Source organism: Triticum aestivum, chromosome 2D (assembly GCF_018294505.1).
Source record: "Triticum aestivum cultivar Chinese Spring chromosome 2D, IWGSC CS RefSeq v2.1, whole genome shotgun sequence".
Taxonomy (NCBI): domain Eukaryota; kingdom Viridiplantae; phylum Streptophyta; class Magnoliopsida; order Poales; family Poaceae; genus Triticum; species Triticum aestivum.
The window spans coordinates 243,434,703-243,454,735 of NC_057799.1; positions in this window are offsets into that span (position 1 = coordinate 243,434,703).

Below are 20,033 nucleotides of genomic sequence, written 5' to 3' on the forward strand. Positions count from 1 at the left end.
CTTCTACATCAACACGATAGCCTCTCCGATGATGTGTGAGTAGTTTACCTCAGACCTTCGGGTCCATAGTTATTATCTAGATGGCTTCTTCTCTCTCTTTGGATCTCAATACAAAGTTCTCCTCGATCTTCTTAGAGATATATTCGATGTAATCTTCTTTTGCGGTGTGTTTGTCGAGATCCGATGAATTGTGGGTTTATGATCAAGTTTATCTATGAACAATATTTGAATCTCCTTTGAATTCTTTTATGTATGATTGGTTATCTTTGCAAGTCTCTTCGAATTATTAGTTTGGTTTGGCCTACTAGATTGATCTTTCTTGCAATGGGAGAAGTGCTTAGCTTTGGGTTCAATCTTGCGTGTCCTTTCCCGGTGACAGCAGGGGCAGCAAGGCATGTATTGTATTGTTGCCATCGAGGATAAAAAGATGGGGTTTATATCATATTGCATGAGTTTATCCCTCTACATCATGTCATCTTTCTTAAAGCATTACTCTGTTCTTATGAACTTAATACTCTAGATGCATGCTGGATAGCGGTCGATGTGTGGAGTAATAGTAGTAGATGCAGAATCGTTTCGGTCTACTTGTCACGGACGTGATGCCTATATACATGATCATACCTAGATATTCTCATAACTATGCTCAATTCTATCAATTGCTCGACAGTAATTCGTTTACCCACCGTAATACTTATGCTATCTTGAGAGAAGCCACTAGTGAAACCTATGGCCCCCGGGTCTATTTTCCATCATATTAATCTCCTGACAACAAGCTATTTCTGGCGCCGTCGATTTTACTTTGCATCTTTATTTCTCTTTATCATAACAATACCAAAAATATTATCTTATCATATCTATCAGATCTCACTCTCGTAAGTGACCGTGAAGGGATTGACAACCCCTTTATCGCGTTGGTTGCGAGGTTCTTATTTGTTTGTAAGTGCGTGGGGCTCGAGCGTGGTCTCCTACTGGATTGATACCTTTGTTCTCAAAACCTGAGGGAAATACTTATGCTACTTTACTGCATCACCCTTTCCTCTTCAAGGGAAAAGGAACGCAGTGCTCAAGAGGTAGCAAGAAGGATTTCTGGCGCCGTTGCTGGGGAGTCTATGCACAAGTCAAGACATACCAAGTACCCATCACAAACTCTTATCCCTCGCATTACATTATTTGCCATTTGCCTCTCGTTTTCCTCTCCCCCACTTCACCCTTGCCATTTTATTCGCCCTCTTCCGTTCGTTTGCTTGTGTTGACATGTGTCTTGTTTTTGCTTGCATCTTCGCTTGCTAAAACTTTGTGGATCCTCATCCACATGCTAATCTCTTTAAGAGATCCAATTATTATGAACCTATTGCTAGTGAATTGAGTGCACTAGATTATCTTGATGAGGTTTTGCTTGAAATTCGTGAATCTGAAAATTGTGATGAAGTGCTTTATAAAGTGATTCACGATAGATCTTTGAATAAAAAGCATGATTGCAATGATTTTACTATAAATTCTATTGATGTCAATTTTGCTAATAATATTCAAAACCCTAAGCTTGGGGATGCTAGTTTTGCTATGTCTACTACTTGTTTGCAATGATCATGATTGGGGTGATTCTTCTAATGATCTTGAAAATTTATTTAAGCCCCATGATGAATATGAGATTGATAATAGTGTTTGCAATAATATTGCAAGTGGGTTTGGAAGAGTGTCAACTAGATCCCACATATTTGGAGAATGTTCAATCTTATGAAGTTTTTGATAAAAGTAGGTTTGGAGAGGTCATGACTTTAGTTAATGTTAATCCCACTATTTTGGAAGAGTGTCAACTTTGCATACATGTGGATCGTGTTAAGAATATGCTTTGTGATAGCTATATTGTTGAATTTGCTTATGATCCTACATGTAATTATTATAAGAGAGGAAAATAGGGTTGTAGAAATTTCCATGTTACTAAATTACCTCTCGTTATGTCGAGATTGCTATTGTATCTTTCCGCTTCCTTGCATATGCTAGTTTTTGCTTGTCTTGATAAGTTTTTTGCTTATAAAATGCATATGCATAGGAAGTATTTTAGACGTAGATGTGTTTGCCACGTGCTATATGATGCTCTCTTTGTGCTTCAATTCTTGTCTTCGTGTGAGCATCATTGAAATCTCAATGCCTAGCTAGAGGCATTAAACGATAGCGCTTGTTGGGAGGCAACCCAATTTTATTTTAGTTTTTTGCTTTTTGCTTCTGTTTAGGAATAAATATTTGATATAGCCTCTGGTTAGATTTGTTTTTTTTGTTTTAATTAGTGTTTGTGCCAAGTTAAACCTATAGGATCTTCTTGGATGATAGTTATTTGATCTTGCTGAAAATTCCAGAAACTTTATGTTCATGAAAACAATTGTTGAAAATCACCAGAACGTGATAAAATACTGATTCCAATTGCAGTATATCAATAAAAAAAATTATCTAGGCCTTCCTATTTTGGTAGAAGTTTTTGAGTTCCAGAAGTTTGCGTTAGTTACAGATTACTACAGACTGTTCTGTTTTTGACAGATTCTGTTTTTCGTGTGTTGTTTGCTTATTTTGATGAATCTATGGCTAGTAAAATAGTTTATAAACCATACATAACTTGGAATAGAGTAAGTTTAACACCAGTATAAATAAAGAATGAGTTCAATACAGTACCTTGAAGTGGTGTTTTGTTTTCTTTCGCTAACGGAGCTCACGAGATTTGCTGTTGAGTTTTGTGTTGTGAAGTTTTCATGTTTTGGGTAAAGATTTGATGGATTATGGAACAAGGAGTGGCAAGTGCCTAAGCTTGGGGATGCCCATGGCACCCCAAGGTGATCTAAGGACACCAAAAAGCCAAAGCTTGGGGATGCCCCGGAAGGCATCCCCTCTTTCGTCTTCGTCCATCGGTAACTTTACTTGGAGCTATATTTTTATTCACCACATGATATGTGTTTTGCTTGGAGCGTCTTGTACAATTTGAGTCTTTGATTTTTAGTTTACCACAATCATCCTTGATGTACACACCTTTTTAGAGAGACACACATGATTCGGAATTTATTAGAATACTCTATGTGCTTCACTTATATCTTTTGAGCTATATAGTTTTTTGCTCTAGTGCTTCACTTATATCTTTTAGAGCACGGCGGTGGTTTTTTTATAGAAACTATTGTTCTCTCATGCTTCACTTATATCATTTTGAGAGTCCTACAAAAAAACATGGTAATTTGTTTTAATTGTGAAATTAGTCCTAATATGCTAGGTATTCAAGATTAGTAAAAACTTTCTTATGAGTGTGTTGAATACTAAGAAAAGTTTGATGCTTGATGATTGTTTTGAGATATGGAGGTAGTGATATTGAAGTTGTGCTAGTTGAGTAGTTGTGAATTAGAGAAATACTTGTGTTGAAGTTTGTAAATCCCGTAGCATGCACGTATGGTAAACGTTGTGTAACAAATTTGAAACATGAGGTGTTCTTTGATTGTCCTCCTTATGAGTGGCGGTCGGGGACGAGCGATGGTCTTTTACTACAAATCTATCCCCCTAGGAGCATGCGCGTAGTGCTTGGTTTTTGATGACTTGTAGATTTTTGCAATAAGTATGTGAGTTCTTTATAACTAATGTTGAGTCCGTGGATTATAAGCACTCTTACCCTTCCATCATTGCTAGCCTCTTCGGTACCGTGCATTGCCCTTTCTCACCTTGAGAGTTGGTGCAAACTTTGCCGGTGCATCCAAACCCCGTGATATGATATGCTCTATCACACATAAGCCTCCTTATATCTTCCTCAAAACAGCCACCATAATTACCTATTATGGCATTTGCATAGCCGTTCCGAGATATATTGCCATGCAACTTTCCACCGTTCCATTTATCATGACACGTTCATCATTGTCATATTGCCTTTCATAATCATGTACTTGACATCGTATTTGTGGCAAAGCCACCATGCATATTATTTCATACATGTCACTCTTGATTCATTGCCCTTCCCGGTACACCGCCGGAGGCATTCATATAGAGTCATACTTTGTTCTAGTATCGAGTTGTAATCATTGAGTTGTAAATAAATAGAAGTGTGATGATCATCATTCATAGAGCGTTGTCCCAAAAAAATAAAAAAAAGAGAAAGGCCAAAAAAAAAAGAAGAAAGGCCCAAAAAAATAACAAAAATAAAAAGGGGCAATGCTACTATCTTTTTCCATACTTGTGCTTCAAAGTAGCACCATGATCTTTATCATAGAGAGTCTCTTGTTTTGTCACTTTCATATACTAGTGGGAATTTTTCATTATAGAACTTGGCTTGTATATTCCAACAATGGGCTTTCTCAAATGCCCTAGGTCTTCATGAGCAAGCAAGTTAGATGCACACCCACTTAGTTTCTTTTGTTGAGCTTTCATACATTTATAGCTCTAGTGCATCCGTTGCATGGCAATCCATACTCCTCACATTAACATCAATTGATGGGCATCTCCATAGCTCGTTGATTAGCCGCGTTGATGTGCGACTTTCTCCTTTTTTGTCTTCTCCACATAACCCCCACCATTATATTCTATTCCACCCATAGTGCTATATCCATGGCTCACGCTCATGTATTGCGTGAAAGTTGAAAAAAGTTTGAGATTACTAAAGTATGAAACAATTTCTTGGCTTGTCATCGGGGTTGTGCATGATGAGAGCATTCTTGTGTGACGAAAAGGGAGCATGACCAAACTATATGATTTTGTAGGGATGAACTTTCTTTGGCCATGTTATTTTGAGAAGACATAATTGCTTAGTTAGTATGCTTGAAGTATTATTACTTTTATGTCAATATTAAACTTTTATCTTGAATCTTTCAGATCTGAATATTCATACCACAAATAAGAGAATTACATTGAAAATTATGCTAAGTAGCATTCCACATCAAGAATTCTGTTTTTATCATTTACCTACTCGAGGACGAGCAGGAATTAATCTTGGGGATGCTTGATACGTCTCGAATGTATCTATAATTTTTGATTGTTCCATGCTATATTATATTCTGTTTTGGATGATTAATGGGCTTTATTATACACTTTTATATTATTTTGGGACTAACCTATTAAACAGAGGCCCAGCCAAAATTGTTGTTTTTTTGCCTATTTCAGTGTTTCACAGAAAAAGAATATCAAACAGAGTCCAAACGGAAAGAAACCTTCGGGAACGTGATTTTCGGAACAAACGTGATCCAGAGGACTTTGAGTGGACATCAAGCAACATACGAGGAAGCCACGAGGTAGGGGGCGCTCCCACCCCCACCAGGCGCACCCTCCACCCTCGTGGGCCCCTCGTTGCTCCACCGACGTACTTCTTCCTCCTATATATACCTATATACCCTGGAAACATCATATACGGAGAAAAAACCCTATTTCCACCGCGGCAACCTTCTGTACCCGTGAGATCCCATCTTGGGGCCTTTTCCGGCGTTCCGCCGGAGGGGGCATTGATCACGGAGGGCTTCTACATCAACACCATAGCCTCTCCGATGATGTCTGAGTAGTTTACCTTAGACCTTCGGGTCCATAGTTATTAGCTAGATGGCTTCTTCTCTCTCTTTGGATCTCAATACAAAGTTCTCCTCGATCTTCTTGGAGATCTATTCGTTGTAATCTTCTTTTGCGGTGTGTTTGACGAGATCCAATGAATTGTGGGTTTATGATCAAGTTTATCTATGAAAAATATTTGAATCTCCTTTGAATTCTTTTATGTATGATTGGTTATCTTTGCAAGTCTCTTCGAATTATCAGTTTGGTTTGGCCTACTAGATTGATCTTTCTTGCAATGGGACAAGTGCTTAGCTTTGGGTTCAATCTTGCGGTGTCCTTTCCCAGTGACAGTAGGGGCAGCAAGGCACGTATTGTATTGTTGCCATCGTGGATCAAAAGATGGGGTTTATATCATATTGCATGAGTTTATCCCTCTACATCATGTCATCTTGCTTAAAGCATTACTCTGTTCTTATGAACTTAATACTCTAGATGCATGCTGGATAGCGGTCGATGTGTAGAGTAATAGTAGTAGATGCAGAATCGCTTCGGTCTACTTGTCACGGACGTGATGCCTATATACATGATCATACCTAGATATTCTCATAACTATGCTCAATTCTATCAATTGCTCGACAGTAATTCGTTTACCCACCGTAATACTTATGCTATCTTGAGAGAAGCCACTAGTGAAACCTATGGCCCCCGCGTCTATTTTCCATCATATTAATCTCCCTACAACAAGCTATTTCTGGCGCCGTTTATTTTACTTTGCATCTTTATTTCTCTTTATCATAAAAATACCAAAAATATTATCTTATCATATCTATCAGATCTCACTCTCGTAAGTGACCGTGAAGGGATTGACAACCCCTTTATCGCGTTGGTTGCGAGGTTCTTATTTGTTTGTGTAGGTGCATGGGACTCGAGCGTGGTCTCCTACTGGACTGATACCTTGTTTCTTAAAAACTGAGGGAAATACTTACGCTACTTTACTGCATCACCCTTTCCTCTTCAAGGGAAAACCAACGCAGTGCTCAAGAGGTAGCACCCATGGGTCATGTCCCTTATGTCAGGTTGCAGGTTGGTCCCATCCGTCACTGGGAGACTAAAATCTAGTGCTATTCAGATAAATAAAAGGAAAACAACAAATAGATATGACACGTAAGCGAAACTGCTTAGGTGTTTGATACAAAGACATGACACATAGGCGAAACAACTGAGATGGGCGTCCAAGTATTTCGATCCAATACAAATTAGCAAAATATGACCATTTAAATTCGTCATAATTGGGTCAAAATACGGGGAGTAAACAGTGATGTCTGTTTATGACCATTTCGTATAAGAAAATTATGACCTTTGACCAAAATGGTCGTTGTATTTTAGGGTTTGGACCCTCCCAAATAGCTTACGACGAATTGGGTCTAAATGGTTGTAGAATTATGACTATTTCTTTCAGGGTCACTAACAGAAGGACCCAAGTTGACATATTTCTTGTAGTGTCATCGGCAGCCAAGTAGACTAGGTCGAAACGCGTCATGTTCATTGGGAGCCAACCGGCTTGGACGGAACAACCGAAACGGGGTCTGGTGTACTGCAGAACGGAGGAAACAGCCTTCTGTTCGAACGGCTACGGTCGAAACTGGATCATGTTCATCGGGAGGGGTCTGGTGTACCAAAAAACAAAGGAAACATACTTCTCTCCAACCGCCTAGGGTCGAAACACGGTCCTGTTCATCGGTAGGGGTGTGACATACCGCAAAACAAAGGAAACAGACTTCTCTCCAACCGCTTGTGGTCGAAACAGGGTCCTGTTCATCGGGACGGATGTGGCATACCGCAAAACAGGACTCCACAGGCTACTGTTCATCCACCATCGACTTCCTCCAGCCTCCACCTGCTACTGTTCGTCCATCGTCGACTTCCTCCAGCCTCCACCTGCTACTGTTCATCCACCGTCGACTTCCTCCAGCCTCCGCGAACCACTGTTCATCCACATGCTACTGTTCATCCATCCTTCACCGGCTACTGTTCAACCAGCCTCCACGGGGTCATGTTCATCCACCCCCAATCGGCTGGGGTGTGTGGTGGCCTCTTTGGGGTCCTGTTCATCCAGCGGCAACCGCCTACTACCACGAGGTCATGTTCATCCAGCGGCAACCGCCTACACACAGCCGGGGTCCTATTCATCCAACTGCCATCGGGAACTATTCATCCACAGCCAACCAACCGGCTGGACTCACCACATCTCGACTCGTTCTACGTATCGCGTGCGCGGCAGCAACATGCACTGTTCATCCAGAGGCAACCCCACCGGCTAACTATGTCTCGCATGGGGGTTCGATCAGCTTCCACACTGCATCGGTCGGCCCCGACCACCCACCGTAACCGGGAACTCCGCGAAAATTTCCTCGCCCTCACTTCTACCATGATTTATTATGTCATGGACGACCAAAAGAATGTCATGCAAGTGTGTCCCTGGCCCGCCCAAGGCAAAAAACACATATTTTATGTCATGATTTTCGGTCATAGAAGTAGGAGCCCACCACATCTGTGATGAAACGTGTTTTTGTCACAATTATCGTCCTAGAAGTGTCATAACCATCACAGAAAAATATCGTTCATGCCATAATGTCACGGATGTGTCTTTTTTTTGTAGTGTTCATCGCTGCGGCATGAACGTCACGTGGCGCCACTCTGGCTCGCTGCCCAAGGCCAAATACGGTTGTTTAAGCCGGCCAGCATCCCAGAACCCTAGCCCATCCACCTCATCCCTCTTTGCGCCGCCACCCGAACCCGTCCGCCTCCTCTCCCCCACTCTCCCATGCTCTTTGGCATCGCCATGGTCCGGCAGAAGATCACCACATATGCGATGCTCATGCCAGAGCGCCGAAGGCAGATCACGAAGAAGATCCACACTAGGTGCGCCGCTCGCATCGCTGCGGGGCTGCCTCCAGACTCGTTCGGAGCCAGAGGAGGAGGAGCAGCACCCGGAGGAGGACAAGGAAGTGCAGCTGCCGAAGCCGATGGAGGTGGCGGATCCGGAGGAGGACGAGGCGAAGCAACCTGCTCCGGGGTTCAACATGGATGAGGTGGAGGCATAGTTCACCATCGCCCAAACCGCGGAGATGGCGGAGCATCAAGCCATCTTGGAGTCCATCCAGGATGAGTCCTATGTGGAGGCCAACCGGCAGTTCCTCCGGTGGGAGCAGGCGGCGACCGACGCGCTCTTCACCAAATTTGAGGTAGAGATAGAGGAGGAGGCAGGAGTAGAGCAGTCGTGATAGAGGGAGAGGTGTCCCGATGTTTTGATGAGATAGCTATCGTTTTCAGTGGAAGTCGACTTTGACGATCCAACTACGAACATGCGATGAAGTCACGCCTTAGCCATCGCTAAACCAAATCCAAGAGGTTATTGACCATGCCGGAGCATGATCAACCTGACCACAAGGGTCTATTTCCTGCAAGCAAACAAAGAACAAGAAAGAAACTGAGATTGCAATCTAGATATTGTGAATATAAAAGGAAAGCTTTTTTAATCAAGTGGGATTCTGTGACGTATTGGTCTCGTCGTTGCAGCTATGGCGCAGGACGTGAGTTGCAGCTTTGGCGAACTTTAATATAAACAAAACCCAAGTCTAAATGGTGCCTTAAGGTTGGTATTTATAGGAGAAAAGGGAGGGGATTTTGTCCACCCTTGGCAAGGTGGGGACTAAAACACCTTCTGAGTCATTTCCCCTACAATACACACTCTAAAACCAACATATGAAGTATTATTTCGAAATTACATGGGCCTGGCCCAAAAATAAGGTGACATGGCACCTATATTAAGATATGGACGAAACTTATGAAATGTCATCTTGTATATTTCATCCATGTACTTGTATGTCATCATGGTGACTCCAAAGTGCTTAAAACTCCATTAGAAACGCGTTCTGGTTCCCTGCACGCGCCATCATCCCCATGCTTGATCCTACTCCAGTGTTCATCCCTCTTGTCCATGTTAGGCCCTTCATTAGTAATCAACATAGATGTATCTATTTTAGGCAGCATCATATTCTCATGAACATTAGAATTATTCCCAAGAAACGAAAGTACCTGATAATTTAATTGGCGTGCGCGAGCTCTAGTAATCGGGCCAGTATGTATAGTAGCAGGGGTTGTGGGTGTAACTATGGTATTGATGTACTCATCATCCTCCCCTTCTTCAAATGAAGTCGTCCTCGGCAGAACTCATCTTCCTCACCCAAATAAGGCTTCAAATCTGCAACGTTAAAAGTGGGACTAACCCCAAATTCTGCAGGCAGCTCAAGTTTATGTGCATTATCATTTATTTTCTCTAACACCTTTAAAGGACCATCACGACATGGCATTAGCTTTGATTTGCGCAAATCAGGAAACCTATCCTAGTGCAAATGTAACCAAACAAGATCTCCATGTGCAAACACAACATGTTTTCTACCTTTATCTCCAACAAGTTTGTACTTAGCATTCATGCGCTCAATGTTTTCCTTAGTTAACTCATGCATTTTTAAGATCAATTCAGCAGGTTGTTTAGCATCAAAATTAACCTTCTCACAAGATGGAAGAGGCAACAAATCAATGGGTGCACGAGGTACGAAACTATACACAATTTCAAAAGGGCACATCTTAGTAGTAGAATGCAACGAACAATTATAATCAAATTCAATATGAGCCAAGAATTCTTCCCACATTTTAAGGTAATTCTTCAAAATAGCCCTAAGCATAGTATACAATGTTATATTGACTACTTTAGTTTGTCCATCAGTTTGGGGGTGACATGTAGTACTGAAAAGCAATTTCTTCCCCAACTAAGCCCATAAACATGTCCAAAAGTGGCTAAGAAATTTAGTATCATGATATGAAACAATAGTATTTGGCACACCATGCAAGCGAATAATTTCATGAAAGAACAAATCAGCAACATTAATTGCATCATCGCTTTTATGACGTGGTATAAAGTGTGCCATTTTCGAAAATCTAGCCACGACAATAAATATGATATCCCTCCCCTTCTTTGTTCGAGGTAAACCTAAAACAAAGTCAATAGATATGTCCTCCCATGTAATACTAGGTACAAGCAAAGGCATATATAAACCATTAGGATTGAGTCGTGATTTAGCTTTTTGACATGTAGTATAGTGAGCAACAAAATGCTCAACATCCCGTCTCTTCTTTGGCCAAAGGAAATGTCTAGCTAGTATGTCCTCTGTCTTCTTCATGCCAAAGTGTCCCATTAATCCTCTTCCATGCGCCTCCTGCAACAACAAAAGACGAACGGAGTTAGCACGGAACACAAATCCATCATTAATGACAAACTTGTTCCATGTTCTTCCTTCTTTACATTATGCATTACACCTTTAAATTCATCATCATGCACATATTTATGTTTGATGGTCTCCAAACCAAATATTTTGAAGTCAATTTGTGAAAGCATAGTATAGCGACGAGACAATGCATCGGCAATAACATTTTCTTTACCCTTATTGTGTTTAGTGACATAAGGGAAAGTCTCAATGAATTCAACCCACTTAGCATGCCTATGGTTCAGTTTTGCTTGACTTTTAATATGTTCCATAGATTCATGATCAGAATGTATAACAAATCCTTTGGGCCATAAATAATATTGCCATGTTTCTAAAGTCCGAACAAGAGGGTATAATTCTTTATCATAAGTAGAATAGTTCAGACTAGGCCCACTCAATTTTTTAGAAAAGTATGCAACTGGTTTACCTTCTTGTAATAACATGACTCCTAACCCAATTCCACTAGCATCACATTCAAGCTCAAAAGTATTATTAAAATCAGGAAGTTGGAGTGAAGGAGCATGTGTCAACTTATCTTTCAATACAATGAAGGCTTCTTCCTGAACAGTACCCCAAACAAAAGGCAAATCCTTTGAAAGCTCATTGAGAGGTGCAGCAACGGTGCTGAAATCTCTCACAAAACGCATATAGAAACTAGCGAGGCCAAGAAAACTCCTCACTTGGGTGACTGTTTTGGGTTGCGTCCAACTCTCAATAGCTTCGGTCTTGGCTTTATCAACTTCAATTCCCTGTGGAGTAACAACATAGCCAAGAAAACATACTCGGTCAGTGCAAAAGGTGCACTGCCCAAGGTTACCAAACAAACGTGCATCACATAGAGCAATAAAAACATCACGTAAATGTTCCTCCAAAGATTTGCTATAAATTAGTATATCATCAAAGTAGACTACCAAAACTCATCCAATGAAAGCACATAAAACTTTGTTGATTAATCTCATGATAGTACTAGATGCATTAGTTAACCCAAAAGGCATGACTAAGCACTCATATAAGTCAAACTTAGTTTTAAATGTAGTTTTCCATTCATCTCCCAATTTGATACGAATATGAGTGTATCCACTATGCAAATCAACTTTGGAAAATATAGTGGAGCCACTTAATTCATCAAGCATATCATCTAGCCTAGGAATAGGATGACGATAACGAATTGTAGTATTATTAATGGATCTACAATCAACACACATACACGACGTACCATCCTTTTTTGGCACTAGTATAATAGGAACATCACAAGGACTAAGAGATTCGCGTATATAACCTTGTCGAGAAGCTCATGTACTTGACGCATAATCTCCTTCGTCTCCTCTGGATTGGTACGGTATGGCGCATGGTTGGGCGGTGATGCACCGAGAATTAAGTCAATTTGATGCTCAATCCCTCGAATAGGTAGTAATCCCAGTGGCACGTCTTGTGGAAAGACGTCAGCGAACTCCTGTAAAATGTGAGTGCCAGCAGGAGGCAAAGAGGGAGGCACATCCTTGGATGAAAATAATGCCTCTTTGCACACAAAAGCATAGCAAACAAATTTGTTAAAATCTAGATCATCAATTTCAGATTTGGTGGCAAGTAAACATCTACTTTTCAATTAAATTTCAGAGGCAACACTAGATGATGGTTTGTCATTAGGCTTAAGTTGTTGCACCAATTCCTTACCACAATCTGATTTTCACTCTTGTTTTGGTCCTGTTTTGCTTTACTAGCTCTAGTAAGATCATCTTTCAAAATGTGTTTAGGAGCCATAGGAAGCAACATAATATGTTTGTCCTTATGAACAAGAGTGTTGTAGGGTGGAACCCTAGATGGAGATCTTTCACGAATTGGAGGGGAAGTCCCCAAGAACAAGAAGAACACAAAGGCGGAAAACAAGAGGAACACGCAAATTGACTTGATCCAATCACACATTTGCTAGATCCAATCACACAAAGAGAGATACCAAGGTCCAAATCCAACACAAGAAGATACAAGAGGTAGCTAGTTCAACCGAATCCGATGAGGAAAGAGGTCTTGATGATCCTATGATGGGGATCCTTCTCCAAGAGGAGGCCTTGATATCCACAAGAGGATCTTCTCCCTTAGGAGGTCATGATCTCCAAGAGGAGAACGATGAGCAAAGCTCTCTCAATATCTCACATATACTTTGCTATCCCTAGAAATGAGCTAGATGAGGAGTGCTTACAGCCTAGGGACGAAATAGGAGGAAAACGGGGGTACAAGGGTCTTTTAACCCAAAATGCGCACATGCATATTCGGACATGTCCGGGCACCCGGTGTAAACGTGCACGCACTCGGGGATGCCTGGGAGAAGGAGGCCGGGCACCCAGGGCTAAGGGGCTGGGCACCCGGGGTGCGCCCAGGTGGTGGGTCCGGGCACCCGGGGGTGAAGGCCTGGGAACCCGGGGTGGTCAGGGGCATCGCGCCCCACTTGGCCAGCCGGTGTGGGCACACGGGGGGGGGGGAGGTGTGGGCACCCGGGGGTGGATGGTGCGGGCACCTGGGGTGTCTAGAGACCTCCGGTGCTTCGTGTCTTGGAGCTCTTCCTTCTCCTCCTCGGTTGCTTGTGACTCCCTCCTAGCTTCCTCACGGTCATCTCCTTGGTACCTAAGAATGCATAATATTTCCATTTGAGGTAGAACCTAGCTCTCATGTGAATCTGAATGAGTTAACCTCGGTTTCGACGGCACATGCATGTGCTCTTGTCATTGGTTATCTTCGTGCTTGTGGTTGTGATGGGACATCCATGGGGATGAGTGAGGGATGCTCCGCATCATCCCCCCCCTTGGGAGAGATCCGTCCACGGATCGTGATCTTTATCACCATGGGAAAGAGAGGGCGTCGCTATGTAGAAGTGGACGACCACCAATCACTTATCATGTTAAAGCTCGAAATGGGCACTCTCCAATGTCGCACCGTCTTGTGATTCTTTCAAAAGGAACAAGTACAACAAACACTTGGAAAAACAAATGCGGTTAGCGTTAGTGCAAAACCAAGCGTTCAAGAGTTGATTCACCAAACAAGTGTCGTCATCAAGCATAGCACATGGTGTGACAAGGGATTGTAACATGTCATGTAAGCACATAAATTGAGAAAAATTAAGGACATCATGGAAGCAATCATGCAAGTGTGAGGTAGCGATGCAAATATGTGTGTCAAGAGAATAAGCATCTACCTCAAGCTCATAGCAAGCATGCATAAGGCACTTAAAAATGGTCTATTATATGCATATGAACCATTCACAACACCAAAATAAATGAAGTGTCTAAAGTGCAAGACAATCCAAGCGTAACGTGCATGGGGTGTAGTTAATATAGTGTGGCACTCAACACAATAGAAAGAGCAATTGTTCATCATGTGTGAGGCAATCAAATCATTCAATCTAGTAGTGCAAAGATCCAACATACTACAGGTAATCATGGCAATCATGTCATGTGTGCAAATAGTAGGCATAGGCAATGCACATGGCATGTCGCAAACATGGCAATAACAAGCAATATCTCCACCAAGCTTGCAAATACACATACAAGTACTAGAATCAATCATCATGTGTAATGCAAAGCATGGATCACAAGTGCATGTCAAAATCATGTAAAGAGACATAACATGCAAAGTGAACACGATAGTATGGGCATAGGGTGACAAGTGGTAAATAGCCCATAGCAATGTGAGTGCCAAGTAAAAGGAATGCGCGAAGTCGTTGCGTGAAGAGAACGGTGTTAAGGACAACGCACCATGCGCTGGTGCGCCATTAGTGTGAAAGACACTAATGGCGCACCAGACACACGGTGCGCCACTAGTAACAATTTTTTTTATTATTTTTCCAAACATACTAATGGCACACCAGGGCACAATGCACCATTACTAGTTCTAACTAGTAATGGCGCACCAGCCTCATAGTGCGCCACTACTATAATATTTTTTTGCAAAACTACTAATGGCGCACCACCAGCAGGTGCGCCATTTGTAACCAGGGTTACTAATGGCGCATTTGTAGGTGGTGCACCATTAGTAACCTAGGACCAGCTAGATATTTTGGACAGCCACACCTACCCACTCACTTTCCCCACTTCATTCTCTCCACCTCCTCCTCCAAGCTTGTCTCGGCTGCCTCCTCCTCCTCACCTCATTTGCACCATAAATTCATCCAAATTAAGTGGTTAAATTACCTTTTTTGATAGGTAAGTAAGGGGGAAGCTATCTTTATGTTGTTCTCCCTCCAACAACGTGCACATGCACTTTTTATGGCCTAGCTAGATCTATGTATGTTTGTGGTGTTGCATATGTTTGTCGTGTTGCATATATGTTTGTGTTTGCAGGTACCGGTATTTGAAATGCGAGAGTTGCCAATATTTTGCTGGAATGTTGATTCATTTCCGTTTCGGCGAGAATTTTGGCACTATGCATTCTTTTTGGTCCTATTTTTAGGGAAAGTCATGCCAAATTTTTTCTTGGTTCTAAAATATCGTTTTGCTCTACCCCGCAGGCGACCATGGTCCGCACGATGACCGAAGGCATCGTGAATAGGTTTTTGAGCTCCGCGAAGGCCGAGATGCTTGAAAAGAACGAGACGGAGATAAGATGTCCATGTCGAAGATGCAAGATGAAGAGCCTTATTGCGGACCCGGATTCCGGGCAGGTGCGGGACCACCTGCTCTTGCGTGATTTCATGGATGGCTATCGGTGGCAAGGTGATGAAGATGACTATGAATTCGTCCATGGGGGCCGGGCAAGAAATGAGGAAGGGCAGCAAGACAACCACCGCGGCTCGGGCGGGCGAGAAGACGAAGAATCTCCAGGACATGATCACGACGGTGATGCTGTACATAGTCATCATGTAGAAGATGCCGGACATGATGATGAGGAAGATGCCGGAGAAGATGAAGGGCATGATCATGAAGATGAAGATGCCGGCGGAGCAGACGACGATGGACCATCGATGGGCTAGGTGCAGGACCCTCATATTCAAGAGCTGCTTCTCAACCAGACGGATAACGCAAGAGCTGCCGCCCGAGAGAAAGCCAAGCTGGATCAACTGGAGATAGACGCGGTTACTCCATTGTATGAAGGATGAAGGCCTGAGGATACCCGCCTGAAAGTAACGCTCATGGCTCTGGAGATGAAGGTAAAACACAAAATGACCGACGCATGCTTCGACGAGAACATGTCATTCTGGCACGAACGTCTTCCCAAGGGGAACAAGTGCCCGACCAATTTCAAGGAGGCGAAGAAAATCGTGTGTCCTCTACATTTACCGCACATGAAATACCATGTGTGCATGAACAATTGCATCATTTATCGGGACGAGCACGCGGAGTCTACCTTATGTCCGGTGTGCGGCGTCACTCGATACAAGAAGAGGAAGAAAGCTCCTCGAAAAGTGGTGTGGTACTTTCCGATCACTCCTCGTCTGCAGCGGTATTTCGCGGACCCTAAGGTAGCAAAGCTCCTGCGTTGGCACGCGGATAGGGAGGAGAAGAAGCGAGAAGATGACGCAAATGATCCGGAGATAAATAAAAAAGACAAGATGCTGAGTCACCCTAAGGATGGGAGCCAGTGGCAAGCGTTGAACTTCGAACACCCAGAATTTGGGAAGGATCCAAGGAACATCGTGCTGGGCGCGAGCACCGATGGAGTCAATCCGTTTGGCAGCCAGAGAAGCACACATAGCACCTGGCCTGTGTTTGTGTGGATGTACAACCTCCCCCCTGGTTGTGCATGAAGAGGAAGTACATTCACATGAGTATGCTAATTGAAGGGCCGCAACAACCAGGGAACGACATCAATCTGTATCTGGGGCTGCTGAAAGAGGAGCTAGACACGCTGTGGAAAACGCCAGCCAATACGTGGGATGCCGCAGAGAAAGAATATTTCCCTATGAGAGTCGCACTGCTCACGACGATGCACGACTATCTCGGTTATGGATATCTCGCGGGGTAGGTGGCCCACGGATTTTCTGGATGCGTCAGGTGCATGGATGACACAACGTATCGCCAGCTAGATAGAGATCCCGGGTCTTCGTAAACCGTGTTCATGGGACATCGAAGGTGGCTTCACGACGATGACCCATGGAGGAAACACAAGGATCTGTTCGATGGTGAAACCGAACCCCGAAGACGCCCGCGTACGAGGAGCGGCGAGGAAATAGACGAGCTGTTGAAAAATTGGAAAGATTGCCCACTACCGGGAAAGAAGCAAAAGGCGCCAGAGCCGGGAAAGAAGCGAAAGGCGCCAGAGCCGCTGCTGAAGGTATGGAAAAAGAGGTCTGTTTTCTGGGACTTGCCGTACTGGAAGATCCACCGTGTGCCTCACAGCATTGATGTCATGCATATCACGAAGAACGTGTGCGAGAGTCTGCTTGGTACCCTGCTCAACATGCCAGAGAGGACCAAAGATGGGCCGAAAGCAAGGGCAGACTTGAAATCAATGGGCATCAGGGAGGAGCTTCACGCTAATGATGATGATGATGAGGCGAAGCAGGACATGGAAAGTCGTCGCAAAGGCAAAGAGGCCAAGAAGACCGGAAATGACTTCCCTCCCGCGTGCTTCACTCTAAGTCAGGAGGAGATGATCAGTTTTTCACCTGCCTCGTAGGAGTAAAACTTCCTTACGATTACGCGGGGAAGATAAGCAGATACCTAGACTCAGCGAAGCAGAAGTTCAGCGGGATGAAGTCTCACGACTGCCACGTGCTGATGACGCAGATACTTCCAGTTGCAATCCGTGGGATCATGGACGCGCACGTCCGTGAAACGCTATTTGGCCTATGCAACTTTTTCGACGTCATCTCTCGGAAGTCGGTTGGCGTGAGGCAACTCAGAAGGCTACAGGAAGAGATCATGGTGATACTATGCGAGCTTGAGATGTACTTCCCGCCCGCATTCTTCGACGTTATGGTGCATCTGCTGGTCCATATCGTGGAGGATATCATCCAACTCGGGCCAACGTTCCTACACAGCATGATGCCGTTCGAAAGGATGAATGGTGTCATCAAAGGATACGTTCGCAACATGTCACGTCTAGAGGGAAGCATAGCCAGGGGCTTTCTGACCGAAGAGTGCATCTCCTACTGCACGAATTATCTAGGCATCGAGAACCTCGTTGGTCTGCCCGTCAACAGGCACCTCGGCAGGCTCGCTGGATGGGGTCACCGTGAGGGTCGCCGCGAAATGCATGTCGACTTGGAGGGTCGACTCGCCGACTTTGAAAGAGCAAACCTAGTCGCGCTACAACACATAGACGTGGTCGATCCTTGGTGGTAGAGCACAAAACCTTTATTGAGAAGACGTACAATGACCGAGGCCAACAGAGGACGAACGGAGATATAATCAAAGAGCACAACTCATGTTTCATGCGTTGGTTCAAGCAGAAGCTTCTGTCGTACCCTTTACATGAGGATTCTTCCACGGAAGAACAACTCATATTCGCCTTGTCACAGGGCGCCGAGCACAACCTGATGACGTATGAGGCATACAATATCAACGGCTACACATTCTACACCGAGGACAAGGACATGAAGAGCGATGGTTATCAGAACTCCGGGGTAACGATGGAATCCTACACCGGTAACGACAAGGACAGATACTACGGAAGGATCGAGGAGATCTGGGAGCTGAGCTACGCTGGACAGAAGGTCCCGATGTTCCGTGTCAGATGGGCCAAGAGTGTCATAAAAGAAGACCGGTATTTCACCACCATGGTTATACCCGAAGCCAAATCCAAGACCGCAGGCGCGAACGTCACCGCGAAAAATGAGCCATGGGTACTGGCTTCCCAAGTGGACCAATGCTTCTTCATTACCGACCCGTCAAAGCCCAGTCGTGTTGTCGTGAGGAGAGGCAAAAGGAAGATCATCGGAATGGATGGAGTCGCCAATGAGCAAGACTTCGACAAGTACGGCGACCCGAAGATGGAAGATGACGACGACGATGAAGTATCCGCATACACCACAAGAAGAAGCAGGACCACCCTACCTAAAGGACGTCCGTTCAAGAGAAGAACTCCATTTATGAAAAATAAGGGCAAGAAGATTGTGAACAGATAGCTAGCTAAGATCGATTGTATTTAAATTGTAGCCTTTATTTCTCGATTGTATTTCATGGGCACTTTTTGAACTCATGAATATTTTTAAATTTCATGGACACTCGATCTCGATCCCCCTCCATCTCGATCGCTATCCCACCTCGCCAGATCCGGTCCCCCTCGCCGCCGAGCACCCCCCGCACCCTCTACCCCGCTCCACCGGCCACCGTCGCCGACCCCCCGCACCCTCCCCCGCTCCACCGCCGCCGACGACCCACCGCACCCTCCCCTGCTCCATCGCCGCCGACGACCCACCACACCCTCCCCGGCCCACTCCGCCGCCGCCGACGACCCCCCGCACCCTCCCCGGCCCGCTCCACCGTCACAAATGAATGCAACTAAAATTGCAAAAAAAAATTGATTATATTTTCAAATAACAAATTTGATGATATTTTCAAATAATAAATTTGATGATATTTCTTCATATTCATAAATATTTTCAAATAACAAATTTGATGATATTTTTAAAAAAATTATTACTGTTTTTATAAAAAATTATTACTGTTTCATATTCATATTCATTTTCTAAAAAATTATTAGATGCAACAAAAAATAATAATAATAATTACTTATGGCGCACCTCTGGCTGGTGCGCCATTGCTATATAAAAAAAGATTACTAATGGCGCATCTCTGGCTTGTGCGCCATTGCTATATAAAAAAAGATTACTAATGACGCACCGATCGTGGGTGCGCCATTGCTATCTAAAAAAACATTCTAATGGCGCACCGCTTCGGGGTGCGCCATTAGTAAGTTTCCCCCGTAGCTAATTCCTCCCTCTCCCTTGCCAGATCCCCTTCGTCCCCCTCCCTCGCCAGTCCACCCGCGCGCTCACCTGACCCACGATGCCGCCGCCCCGACCCCTGCCGGACTCCACCCCCGCCGCCCCCGCGCCCCCCAACACTGCAGCTCCCCCGCGCCCCCCACCACTGCAGCTCCCCCGCGCCGCCGTCCCCGCGCCGACCTGTGAAGCACGTGGCCGCCGGCCTCCCCACGACCAACCGAGGCGCCCAGGCGGACCGCCGCCGTCTTCCTCTTCGACTACAAGGACCCGGACGAGCTCGAACGCCCTCGAGCCATCCCTTCGACGCCGCCGCCGCCACTGACCCCGACCCC